Source organism: Rousettus aegyptiacus, unplaced genomic scaffold (assembly GCF_014176215.1).
Source record: "Rousettus aegyptiacus isolate mRouAeg1 unplaced genomic scaffold, mRouAeg1.p scaffold_m13_p_4, whole genome shotgun sequence".
NCBI classification, from domain to species: Eukaryota; Metazoa; Chordata; class Mammalia; order Chiroptera; family Pteropodidae; genus Rousettus; species Rousettus aegyptiacus.
In genome coordinates, this window is record NW_023416307.1 from 121,678,009 (window position 1) to 121,692,568 (window position 14,560).

Here is a 14,560-nt window from a genome sequence, read left to right on the forward strand (position 1 = left end):
ATTTCAACACCCGTGACCCTGTCAACTATCCCAGTTATCCTTTGTGTAAGGTAGGGGTGAGTGTGAGGGCAAGGGGTTGGAGACTAGGAAGGAAGTGTAAGACAGTGTACACCCTCGGCGGGCTTCTAATACAGTAGTGAGGAAGAGGGACACATAAATGAGAAGTCAGTGGATGATACTAAGCTGCATTTGTTTATAGTGACAATTGAATGAGTTTCAGACTAAGCTTTCAGAGAAAGGAGAAACCATTGTAGGAGGGGAGATTTTATAATGGAGGTAGAACTTGTTTTGGACGTTCATAAGGAATGAGGTGATTTATTTTTCTTTTTTAAAAACATACTTTTCGAAGGGTCTTTAATAAGTTTTAGGATACATGCTAAAATAATTCATAAAATTTGTATGGGAAAAGGAAATAGAAGACTCTCAACCCAATTTTCTTGAGGCTAAAATAACAATGACAATAATTTGGATAAGAGCAATGAGAAAATGACTTTTGTCCCATTCCACTTACAAATCTAGATGCAGTCACTCTTTGTAACATATTAACTAATGGATCCAATTAGGTATTAAAAAATATAGGATAAATTAAGATTTATTCCTGGATCCAAAGGCTGGAAGAAAAGGTAAAATCTATAATTGCTTCACAGGTGAATTCTCCCAAACATTTGTGGTAGAGGTAATACAAGTTTCACAAAAAACTCTTACTTCCCAACGTATTCCAGGAAGCCAGCATTATTACTGTGACACCAAACCAGATAGGGATACCACAAGAAAAGAAAACCACAAACCAAATCCAAATAAACATAGATGTAACAATTTCTTTTAAATATATTTTCATTTTCCAATTATAGTTGATATACAATACTATATTAGTTTCAGATGTACAGCATAGTGATTAGACATTTATATAACTTAGGAAGTGATCCCCAAATAAATCTAGTACCCATCTGACACCATACATAGTTATTACAATATTGTCGACTGCATTCCTTGTGCTATACTTTACATACCCATGATGATTTTGTAACTACCAATTTGTATCTCTTAACCCTTTCCCCATTTTCACCCATCTCCCCTACCCTTCTTTCATCTGGCAACATCAAAATCTTTTCTCTATCTCTGAGTTTATTTCTGTTTTGTTTGTTCATTTATTTTGTTCTTTAGATTCCACATATAAGTGAAATCATATGGCATTTGTCTTTCTCTGTCTGACATACTCTACTCAGCACAATTTTCTCTAGGTCTATCCATGTTGTTGCAAATGGCCAGAGTTCATTCTTTTTTATGGCTGAATAATATTCCATTGTATAAATATACCACTTCTTCTTTATCCAGTCATCTATTGACAGACACCCAAGTTGCCTCTATATCTTGGCTATTGTAAATAACACTACAGTGAACACATGGATGCACATGTCACTTTGAAGTCGTGTTTTTGGTTTCTTCGAATAAATACCCAAATTTGGGATTACTGGGTCTTTCTTTGTCTCTTGTGATAGCCTTTGTTTTAAAGTTCATTTTGTCTGATATTAGTATTGCTACCCTAGCTTTTTTGTTTGTTTCCATTTTCATAAAATGAAAATGTGTGTCTTTTAATATGAATTGAGTCTCTTGTATACAGCACATCTAAGGGTCTTGTTTTCTTATTCATTCAGCCACCCTATATCTTTTGATTGGGGCATTTAATTCATTTACATTTAAAGTAATTGTTGATAGATATGTAGTTATTAACATTTTATTATTCATGTTTTTTATATTCTCCTCTAACTCCTTCTTCTATCCTTCTTCCTTGTCCTTTTAACATTTCTTGTAATACTGGTTTAGTGATGGTTAACAGCTTTTTCTTCTTTGGGAAGCTCTTTGTCCTTCTATTCTAAATGATAGCTTTGCTGGGTAGAGTAATCTTGATTGTAGGTCCTTGCTTTTTATCGTTTTGAATATTTTGGACCAATCCCTTCTGGTTTGCAAAGTTTCTGTTGAGAAATCAGCTGATAGTCTACTGGGATCTCCTTTGTCGGTAAGTAACTGCTTTTCTCTTGCTGCTTTTAAGACTCTCTTGTCTTTAAACTTTGGAATTTTAATTGAGCTGTGTCTTGGTGTGGGCCTCTTTGAGTTCATCTTGTTTGGGACTCTCTGAGCTTCTTAGGCTTGTATGTCTATATCCTTCTTGGGCTTGTACATCTATATCCAAGTTAGGGAAGTTTTCTGTTATTATTTTAAATAGATTTTCAATTCCTTTCTCTTTCTCGTCTCCTTATGATACCCCTATGATGCAATTGTTGGTATGCTTGATGTTACCCCAGAGGCCCCTAAAACCATTTGTTTGGATTCTTTTTTCTTATTCCTTGTTCTGATTGGATGTTTTCTGTTACCATATCTTTTAAATTGCTAATTCGATCCTCTGCTTCTTCTAATCTACTATTAATTTTCTCTAATGTATTCTTTATTTCTAACTGGTTCTTTTTTATATTTTCTATCTCTGTTTTTGTGTTTCCTATCTTTTTGTTGAAATTCTCAGTGAAATCTTTGAGCATCCTTATAACCCATGTTTTGAACTCTGCATCTATAAATTGCTTGTCTCCATTTTTAGTTCTCTTTCTGGAGCTTTGTTCTGTTCTTTCATTTGGGACATGTTTCTCTGTCTCTCCATTTTGGGTGCCTTCCTGTGTTTGTTTCTATGTATTAGGTAGAGCTGCTATGTCTCTCAGTCTTAGTAGAGTGGCTTTATGTAGCAGGTGTCCTGTGGGGCCTAGTGGCTCAGTCTTTCTGGTCACATGAGTTGGGTACTCCAGGTGTGTTCCTTGTGTAGGTTGTGTTTGCCCCCTGTTGTAGTTGAGCCTTGGTTGCTGTTTGCATGCCAGTAGAAGGGATTGACCCTTAGGTTGATTGGTTGTGAGGACTGGCTGTGACTACAGTGGAAGAGATGTTGTGCAAGAGCTGATCCTATAGAGCAAGATTCACTTTAGCAAGGCTCTGGTGCTTGTCCAGTCTACCCTTTGGGTGTGTCATTGGTAGAGGTGGTTGGGTGGTGCCCTGGTGTGGTCTGAAGCTGGCCACTGGGTATGTTAGTTCTGGGGCCTCTCGAGAGGGCTCATTTATAGGCCAAGGTCAGTCATTGACTGTGCCAAGCCCAGAGACACTTAGTATGAGCTATAAAGTAATCTGCAGATAGTTGTCATTTGTACTGATCTTGGAGGTACCTGAGAGAGGCTAAGCTATGAACTGAGACAGACTGCCACTAGTGCCAGCCTTGGGGCTTCTTAGCAAGAGTTATAGGACACACTGAAGTCAGATGCTGTTTGTTTGGGGTTTGTGAGCCTTTGAGAAATTTTAGGAGAATCCACCGCATAAGCCATGATAGCCATTTGTATGGAAAACCACTGGAAGTGGTTTGGGTAGGCCCACAAGTTGTGTGGGGTGAGGTCTTAGAGAATCACCAGGGCAGGGAGAATGGCGTTAGCTAAGTTGATGGAGACTCAGATGTGGGAGCCATCTGCATTGGGGAGGGCTCAACAAAGGAACAGTGGCTTCTGCCAATACTTCTGTCTGGGAGGAAGCTGCCCCTCTAGCCCTTATCCTGAAGCCAGACAACTTAGTTCCTCCCCATATGTCCCTGGTGTCCTTTGAGCTGCTGCCCCAATGTTGGAGCTGAGTAAGTGAGTCCATTAGCAAAAAAGTCTGTGTACAGGCCCTTTAAGAAGGATGCCTGGGACTCCAGCTGCCCTTTGTCTCACTTAGCCATGCTCTCTGCTGGTTTTCACAGCTAGAATTTGTAGAGACTTCTCTTCTGGGCACTGGGAACCAGGGCTGGGGATCCTGCTGTGGGGCTAGGGCCCCTTACTTCTCAGGGGGACCTCTGCAGCTTAGATCTCCCACCTGATTTTTAACCACTACATGTGAGTGTTGGACCAGCCTGTTCTGAGTTACCACCATTTCTACCAGTCTTGAGTTGGCCTCTTCTGTATATCCTTAGTTTCAAGACTTCTGATCAGCTAGACTTCAGGCAGTTTTCAGTGATGGTTGTTTTATAATTTCATTGTAATTTTGATATGGTCATGAGAGGAGTCAAGCATAGCATTTAGCTACTCTACCATCTTGACTGGAAGCTCGATGCAATAATTTTAAACAATTTAACAAGTTGGATCCCATGATATATAAAAAGGATCATGCACCATGACCCAACGGGATTCATCCTGGGAACTCAAGATTCATATAACATTTGAATATCAATTAATGTAATTCCCCACACCAGTAACTGTAATAAAAAGAATATGATGTCAGTAGATGCATAAAAAGCCTTTGAGTTCTCTTTGCTGCATCTACTGAGAGGAAGAAGATGATTCTCAGCAATTAGACTGTTGACATTCCAGAAAATATGTATATCACTCTGAAGGGATGCACAGTTGTTGTGAAGGGCCCTAGAAGCACCCTGCTGAGGGCTTTAATCACATCAATGTAGAACTCAGTCTCCCTGGAAATAAAAAGAAGAGACTCTGGGTTGACAAATGGTGGGGAAATAGAAAGGAACTGTCTACTGTTCACAGTGTCTGGAGTCATGTACTGAACATGATCAAAGGGTTACACTGGACTTCCATTACAAGGTGACGTCTGTGTATGCTCACTTTCCCATCAACATTATTCAGGAGAATGGTTCTCTTGTTGAAATCTGAAATTTCTTGGGTAAAAAAGGATGAGGTCAGGTGTTGCCTGTTCAGTATCTCAAGCCCAGAAAGATTAGTTAATTCTTGAAGAAAAGAACATTGAATTTGTATCAAATTCAGCTGTTCTGATTCAACAAACCACAACAGTTGAAAACAAGGATATCAGAACATTTTTCGTATCTATGTTTCTGAGAAAGAAACAGTTCAGCAGGCTGAAGAATAAGGTCTAAATCGTCCAGCTGCAGAAACACAAAGATGTCAGATGATTCCTCAGACTTATTTGTGATATTTTAAATATGCAATAAAAATTGTGTATTGGGAAAAAAGGCTTTTGAGATTACCTTTGTTTGTTGGTTGGTGGTGCAAACACTTAGCAAATTTTTGTGCTGAAAACTCTTGGCAAATTTCAAGTATATAATACAGTATTGTTAACTATTGTCACCATGCCATATATCTCCAAAACTCGTTCATCTTGCATAACTGAAACTTTGGACTCTTGGACCAACACTCCTCATTTTCCCCTCTACCAGCCCCTGACAACCACCATTCTACTCTCTGCTTCTGAGTTTGGCTGTTATAGATTCCACATATAAGTGAGATCATGCAATATTTATCTTTCTGTGTCTGGCTTATTTCACTTAGCATAATGTCCTCCAGGTTCATCCATGTTGTTGCAAATGGCAGGATTCCCTTCTTTCTTAAGGCTGAGTAATATTCTAGTGTATGTATATATCATTTATTTAACCCATTTGTCCACTGACAGGCATTTAGATTGTTTCCATATCTTGGCTATTGTGAGAAAGTGATTTCTAAGTGGACCAATGCACAGGGGCATTTGGCAAGGGGTAGTTGGGGAGTTGGGGAACAGTGTCTGAATGGTAGATGAATGTGATAGTACCATTTTAGTGTCTGGATGATAGTAGGATGGGGTTCCTGTATATGCTTCTGCAGGTTGTTCACTGCATTAAGGGCATTGACTGAGGAGACAGTGGGGATGAATTACAGTCCCACATTCTGCTTGCTAAGTACCCAGGTCCAGTGTCCACCTGGAAGGGGTGCCTTATTCACACAATCACTCTGCAGCAATCTTGCAAGAGGGAAATAGCAGGAGATAAGTTTGAAATACATGGTGGGACCAGATCACAAAGGATATTTCTTTGTATCTAGACTGCTGGATGAAAATGTGCAGCTTTGATGGTAATGGTGATTGTAAGTATGGTTTGTGACCCTGCACTGGAGTTAAATTTGAAGACTTGTCACTGCTAGGAACCCTATTTATCTGGCATAAAATAAATTCTTACCTTTTGAAAATTATATTTGCTCAGTGTTTCTCCAAAGCAAACTTTATAACTGGCCCACTTTGCTCCAATATCAAATCAGCCTGATTTAATTTTATAAGCCAGTCATGGAAAGAGAATCTGTCCCATGACTCTAAAGCATTCTGTTCTGTAGCTCCCCTATAATTACAGACAAATGCATCCAATCTATCCATCATGTGTTCTCTTGAGTTATAGGATTCTTTTTTTTCTGTATTTGATAATCTTGTTATCTTGTGATACTGCATCATTTAATTATTTCCCAAAATAGAGATCTTCAGAAAAATCTGCTCAGGAAAAGTGATTTGCTGTTCCCAACTAAAGTTGTAGCTGGGGTGTTTATTCATAAATGAGTCATTTTCAGAGCTTTGAGATTGCTCTTTTTTTTTTAAGGGGTCTCATGTGCCACCTAAGGGTGTTGAAGCTCTCCTGCAGAACACTTGAGGGAATTTTAAACTCCACAGAAGCACTAAGTTGGTATCCTTAGAGATCTGGAAGCACAGGACTCTAGCAGATTGAGTATGGTTGCCCTCTCTGCTATTAAACTCCAAATGTCTAGCTTTATTCAATTTGATAACTTAGTAGACACTTCCTGAGAATCTACTATGTGCCAAACAGTAGGACAGGCATTGGCAATACAAAAATAAATATAGCACAGTACCCATCTAAAGAAGTATAATCTCTAAACTTGATCATCAGAAGTGCTGAAATTTAATTTTACTAGCTAGCTCTGCCAGCTACTAACTGTTATTGTTAAGCAAATCACTTAATATATCTGAGCCTCATTTTCCTATAAAACTAGTAACATTGAGGTGATGTTCCTATAAGGCATGAAATATTGTGAAATTGATTTGGTCGTCTGGGATGAATGATGTATATAGTCACTCAGTGTGCTCTTTCCCTTCTTCATATCCTTTTGTCTCCTTTGGAGACAAACCTTTTACCTTTTTTACCTTTACAGACTGAAAAAGACACATTATTTCAGCCTTTCCTAAAATCAAAGCCTTTTCATTTTGTTCTTTTTTTCCTTTGGGCCATTTCCACCTTCATCATGTCATTTGTATGTAGATTGGTGGACATGATATTCTGTATCACAAATACAGTATGAAAGTACTAAGGTTTGTACAAGATGAGGTCAGAGTGTAAGAAACCTTTATATTAGGTTTCCAATAAACTAGCTGATGATAACCAACAGTTTTCACCTTTCAGTTTCTCAGTATTTTTGTGTTTTGTCTGTGACATCTCACAGGATTGATGTCTTAAGAAAACAATTTTCTGTCATTTTAGTTTCCTTACTGGATTGTAGTCAAATGCTCATGATCCTCTGATAAGATTATTCCCCCTGAATGTTTTCTTACACTTAGTCACATTAAAACTCCTCTGCCACATTTCTACCCACATCCACATCTTCTTTCAGTTTATCCCTAATCACCTTGGCATTGTAATCCCTGGAAGAGCTGAATGCTATCTGCAAACTTGGCAATTTCCCCATGCACACTCTTCCAGATCATTTATATGAATGTTAACTAAGACGCCAGCAGCTTACTTTCTATCGAAGAAGTGCCTTAGTTACAGAATATTTGATTTAACAACTTAATCACTGAATTAATAATATCAAGGACCAGCCACAGAACTTTATCCAGAAAAGTGTTTAGTTCTTCCTATCCTTTGTTTCTTATTCTTAAACCAATTATCCATAACAGACATTTCCCCATGTACTGAAAGAAAGGTTTATGGTTTATGAATTAGATAACAAGTCTAAATTTGAGATAAGAACCCTTTTTACCAATGTAAGATCCTACTTGACTATTTTAATCTCTCAATTATTTCTCTGTTACAGAACATCTATAGGAGTCCTATAATACTTTCTGTCACTTCACTAAATCCTATTTTTTTTTAATATCACTGTCAAGTATCAGCTAGATTCTAAGTTCCTAGGTCTGATCAATCAAATGATCAATTGAGTTTCCAGATAAGTGCTGTCCAATAGCTGTTGGTTTACCATGTACCAGTACAACAGGAAGTTCTGAAGTCTAGTAGCTACACCAGCTTCCCAAATGACCTTGAGCCCTGGTGTGTTCCATCCAGTTTCTTCCAACATTCCAGACAAAGTAGTCTCAGATCTTAGGCACGTTTTGTCATGTCACTTCTCTACTTAAAATCTTTGACAGTATTTTTGGAGACAGTTGGGAAAAATTAAATACAGGTATACCTTGGAAATATTGTGGTTTCAATTCCAGACCACTGGAATAAAATGAATATCACAATAAAGCAAGTCACAAATATTTTTAGTGAATATAAAAGTTATATTCACTAAAAATATAAAAGTTATGTTTATACTGTAGTCTGTTAAATATGTAACAGAATCATGTCCAAAACACAATATATATACCCTAATTTAAAAAAATGCCAGCCATCATCTGAACCCTCAGTGAGTTATAATCTTTTTGCTGGGAGAGGTGCCTTGATGTTGATGAAAACGTAATATCTACAAAGCTCAGTAAAACAAAGTATGAGTGTATAGATTTATTAAGATATTAAAATTATTAAATAATTATTAAAAAGTCATAGGATAGGCAACTTTGTAGAGAGTAGATTAGAAGTTACCAGGGATTGAGGAGAGAGGTGAGTGGGCAGTTATTTCTTAATGGCTTAATGGCTACAGAGTTTGGGATAAATGAAAGTTTTGGAACTAGTGATGATGGTTGCACAACACTGTGAATGTACTTAAAGACAAATTTTGTTGCATATGTTTTGCCACAGTAAAAAAAAATTAAGTCATTATCAGTTAAAGATAATTTTTAAAATTTTATAGGAGAAATGACATGATATTTTGGATTTGCTTTAAAACACTCAAATAACAGTCCAAATAATGGTTGAGGGTGATGAGAAAGATTGGCAAAATGTTGATAACTATTGAGGATAGAATTTTTTAACAATAAAATGTTTATAAAAAATATTTTTGTAGGCTAGCCATTAAGTCTCAGCTACTCAGCCTGACATTTGAAGTCCTTTGCCAATCTGTTCTCTTTCTTAGAAAACAGCTCTCACTGCTCAGCTCACAGCGCCCTTCCCTGCAGCCAGCTGGTCTGCTGCAGTGCTCTGTGCTCAAACAGCCTTTGCACTCACCTTTTGGTTCTGCTTATGTGGCAAACTCCTACTTATTCTTTAAGACTCAGCTTTCCCAGACTTCTCCAGACAGAGAGAACTCCCTCCTTTGGGTTCCCACAGTCCATTGTTCGTACTCCTGAAACAGCTTATACCACATGTTACAATCTTTAACTTATGCTTCTCCTCTCCACTATTATGAGCTTCTTGAAGATAGAGGAAATTTACTTTTCACTGTACATCTTTCTGAGCTACATGAAACTTCTGTTGTTTTTTTAGTTGTGTCCTTTAAATGTTTTTTAGAGGAAAAAGTAGAAAGATAGGAATGTGAATACTGGTTATAAACCATGAGACTTGAACAGGATCTTAGCAATTACCCATATGGATATTGGTCTCCTTTTCTAGAATATGCTTTCTTTACTTCACAACTGCTAATGCATTTTTACATTACTACCACGGAGTGCTCAGTTTGTTGCTAAATTTACTGACAAATCACCTTTTTTTTTACAGATTGCAAAAAGCCAACTATATAATTTGGGTTATGTGGACACACACTTTTTTAGAAGAAACCATTATTTTTCAGGCACGGTTTGTTAGAGCAGCAAATAAGTACCTGGAGGGATCTCCTGGGCCAGTGGAGTCCGCGGCTATTCAGCAGGCTAAATGGGTGGGTAAGTTGAGTACAGCATGTCTGCAGTATACATCTTGCCAGTGGGTGGCAGCAGGCACCTACAATTTCTCTCCAAGACCAGCAGGCCTAATTTTTTTTCCCCTTTGTAGAGCTGGTAATAGGTATCTTCTACTATTTCTAGTTTATTTGCTAACTCTTTGATGCGTAGAGTTGTTTGGCTGAAAGAACAAGGCCTGAGTTAGACACCATGAGAGCCAGAAACTAAGCACCTTGTTAAAGATAAATATCTAGACCAGTGCTAAGTATTTACTATGTGCTAGGCTTGAGAACTCTAAGAAAGCCTTCTTCCTAAATGCCATCTGGAGCCTGCAAATGTATTGTTAGTGTTTTCATGTTCTACCTTGAGGTTTTAATCCTCGTGTAAACCTCAGTCACCTAGGGAGGATTTACACTCTAGGATGTTTTAGGTCCTTTAGTTCCAGCTGGATGAGATTAAGAACAAAGTTTCATATAGGGAAGGATTGGGAAGAAAGAGTATGACACCCTGGGATGTGCATATATGAGGAGAGAAGATGGCAGGGCCTGCAGAGACAGACTCAACCCACTCAGTCTTGAGAGTTGTCTCTTCTGGTTTTCTACATTGTCCAGCCAAAACCATCCCTCCTAATATCTCTAGTCAATAAATAAGCCCTGATTGTGAACTTACTAAATACACAGCTCGGTGAAAGGAGTTGGAAATTTATAGATACAATGATTATATTTTTATAAGCCTTAGCTCAGAGCATATAATCTGACATGACGTGATCAATATTTAAAATCCAAAAATGTTTTGGAAAATTCAGGGTTAACATATGGATGGTTTTTGTTCTAAAGGATTATTACATAATCTAGTGTCTGAGGGTGGGGGTGAGAGAAGGTGACACAGATTATTAGACAACTGATTTTAAAAGGTGTAGCAAATAATGATGATGCTATGAGCCAAATATGAGCAGATAGTAAATGGGTTGAAAGTTCAGAAGAGGAAGAAGCCATGTTGGCTGTGGTAATAGTAAAATAGCAATAATATCTGGTATATACATATTTATTGTGTTTTGCTAGTAGTACTTCATATTTGCAGTTGAGAGTTTCCAACACTTTAATCTGAGTTATTCTCATCTGGTCTCATTAAGTCTTCATCACAACCTGTGAGGCAGGTATTATTAAATGAGGTTAAATACATAAAATACTTAGAATAGTGAATATTTGGTTTTATTATTAATCCTATTTTATATCTGAGGAAATTGAGGCTCAGAAAGGCAGCTATTTGCCCAAAATCATAGAGCTGAGAAGTGGTGGAACTAAGCCCAGACTCAGCTCCCCTGGCTCCTGTTTCTAGACCTTTCTCCATTATCTCATACATAAAAGAGGGGTATTTAAGCTGGGCTTGCCTAGGTTGGGCCAAGTTTGGAGGCGGCTTTAGCAGAGAAGCCTCTGAAATTGGGCTCTTCAGCCTCACAATCTAGTTGGCAGCTGGATGGGAATCTATGAGGGTATTCAGTTCTTTGAGTAACAAGAGTTAAATCTAGAAGCCTTTACTCATTTTAGCAATAGGGGGAGATGGTCCATCAAGGAAGCTGCAAGCCATTAAACTCACATAGATCCTCAGCTGCTGGGCTTGTTAAGAAAATGTTACAATAGAGGGAAATTGACAACACAGGCCAGCCCCATGGATATTTTTAGTCAGTGCTTCAAGGATGTACATCTTGGGTTCTGTTTAGGATTGAGCACAAGGGGGTGGATTTGGATTGATTTGATGAGACTGCCAGTCAGAAAGTCCTTACTGAGCATCTTTTTTTGTGCCCAGCTTATGCAAGGGACTGTGTGTTTGTGGGGGGAGGGGATCTAAGGGAGATAAAATTACTTTCTCAAACTTTCAAATACTGAGGAGGGTGGTATGATCATTTTCTTACGTGGGGAGCAGTGTGGCAGTATCAGTGAAAGCTATAATTGTGTCTATTCCTTGCAACAGCAATTCTGCAATAAATTATTTGTCCTTGTAATGTACATCATGGTGACTATCGTTAATAATGTATTGTATACTTGAAATTTGCTGAGATCATAAGCGTTCTTACCACGCACACAAATAGTTGGTAACTGTGTGAGGTGATGGATGTGTTAATTTACTTGATTGTGGCAATCCCGCTTCACAAAGTATATGAATATCAAATAATCATGGTGTACACTTATACAGATACAATTTTATTTGTCAATTTTAACTTGGTAAAACTGGAGAAAATAAGTTATTTATTATATGGATATCTTCTTATATGTAGCACTGTTTGTAATAGCTAAACAACCCAAAAACTAGAAATCTAAATGCTCACCAATAAATATTGTTAAAATTACTATATGACCTTCAAGTAGAATTTCATGTAACTATTAAGAAAGAGGTCCATCACTATTTGCTGAAAGCATATTATCACTAAGATATATATTTAAGTACAGTAAAGATCAAAGTTCAAAAAAAAAAGAAGAGTTTACACAGGGTGATGCCATATACATATTTCAAGCAAATATGTATATAGATATATGTACACATTTTCCCCACATTGGAAGGCTACGCTTGCAACTGATAATGGGGAATATGTGTGATGAGAGAAGAATGGGAAAAGAGAAACTTATTCTTCATTTTATCCTTTTATGTACTTTTGAAAATATATTGATTGGTTTACTATCAATTGGTTTACTATATGACATACTATTTTTTTAAAAAAATATAAGCCATTTGCCTAAGGTCACACAGCCAGGAAAAGGTACACCTCGGAGTTCCACCCAGGCTGTATGATTCCAGATCTCTGTGATCCATAATCTTTCTGGGTACTAGCATACTGCTTCCTAACAGTGCTCTGTTAGTATCAGGAAGTACTTCTGTATCTTGCTTGTAAGCTAAAAAATGTTTCATGAAAATACCTGGAACCAAAACATTCAAAGACTGGGAGCTGGGAGAATGCGCTCATTTTCCAGAGTAAGGCTCTATGCGCCGTGTGCCTGCCATTTTGGCTCCCTTTCTCCAAGATTGTGGCTCAGCCAAGAAAGGTCAGTGACCCAGAGCCAGGACACATAGACTAAGATTTCTAACAGGACAAATTACCTTAAGGAAAATGCATTAAGATAATTGGAGAGATGGGGGTGGGGAGAAGGCATGAAAACAGTATCATTAGCCAACTTGGTTAATGGGCAGGTGCAGGAAGTGGCAGATAAACCTAGCCAGAATCTATAAATATACTTAAATATTAATGCTTAAAACCCACAAAATAAATGAGTGAATTAAAAAATTTGGCAGCATGTCAATACCTGGATATAAACTCCTAGTTCTAAGTTTAACTCTTATGAACTTTTCTGTGATTTGAGCATATTATTTAACTGTTCTGGGTTTTAGTTTCCCTATTGGTCAAATGGACAGCCGTATCTGTCCTGGCTACTTCACAGAGTTGTAAGGCAAGCAATGTGCCTTGAAAATGCAAGGCGTACAGAATGATAAGTTATTGTTAATGTCGCTGAGACTTACCTCACAGAAGGAGAGCTATATTGAGACAGGAAGGTAGGAAGAAGCATCCGAAAAGCTGGTAACAAGGTTGACACACCTCACTAATACAAGAAAGGAACCTCATGTGTCATTTAATCTAGTTCCTCCTTTTTTATAGTCATGGACAAAGGCCTACAGAGTCCAAGATCTGCAAAGCAGTGATAGTGTCATATGTAGACTATTATTTAAACCCATAAATAAGATGGAATAGTAGCCAGAGGGACGGGATATGCTACAGGCCTCTTGCCCAAGGGGCTTGCTGAGCTATGAATGTTGAACAGGGTCCTGGAAGCAATCTGATGTAGCTTAGTAAGGAATTAGGGCAGAGGTTGGGGGATGGACTTCAGTGCTTTAACTCCAGGATGGCTCAGTGCCTCTGAGGAGCAATTTGAGGGTGGCCAGGGACTTGGATAGGACAAATGACAACTTCCTAGAACGGACTGTTCCATAGCCCAGAGAGGAAAGGAAATAGCCTGGCCTTATCCTGGGTAGTTCACAGGAACCAGGGTAGGAAGTATTTGTAGTAGAACTAGTGCTCACAACAAGTCCCTTTTGAGCGGAAGAAGGAAAACGGGGTGGGGATGGGGAGACATGCAACGCAGCACACATGACAAGTCAGGTTTTGTAATGGTGGGAGCGAAGATGGAGAGGATGAATCAACAGAGGGAGATAGTGCTGTGCAGTGCCAAAGGCACTGACTGGACTCAGACTTGGATGTGAATACTAGCTTTGTCACTAACTTGCTGTATGACATTGAACACACCATTTTCCTCCTCTGAATCTTTCTTTCCTCATCTCAGTAATGAAGACCTTTCTCCCTATCTCATAAGTTAAGAGGGTTAAAGGAATTGTTCTTGAAAGCAACTAGCAACAATTCCAGGAACACCACGCCCAATATGTTAGTTTTATCCCTTTATTTTGGAGAGCGATTTCTAGAAAATTTCCAATGAAACATGCTAATTTGAAGTTTCAAGCACTTAGGAAAGTAAGCTTGACCTAGCTAACAGTATAGTGTAGAAAGAAAAGCTCTTTTTACAAATGTAGAAACGGCCTAAGTGGGCAGATAAGAAAATCTTATGGCGGGGAACATAGGTTAAGGGCAAAGTAGGAATGAATATAGATATAAACATAAACACAGTCTACTTCATAAGAGACTATAAAGTCATTAATGCATTGATGTGAGGTTCTTCAAGACTCATAACAAAATGGAAAGAAAATAAATATTGGAAAATAGCTTGACTCATTTTTTTTGACTGCTCAGAAATACAGGATAGGTTTT

The 14,560-nt window shown here is 38.1% G+C and overlaps 1 protein-coding gene across 1 annotated transcript in view; it reads left to right on the plus strand.

Moving 5' to 3' along the window:
* Positions 1 to 14,560, plus strand: part of SYN2 (synapsin II) — a 156,359-nt gene that overhangs the window by 91,986 nt on the left and 49,813 nt on the right. The gene's annotated exons all lie outside the window — the stretch shown is intronic.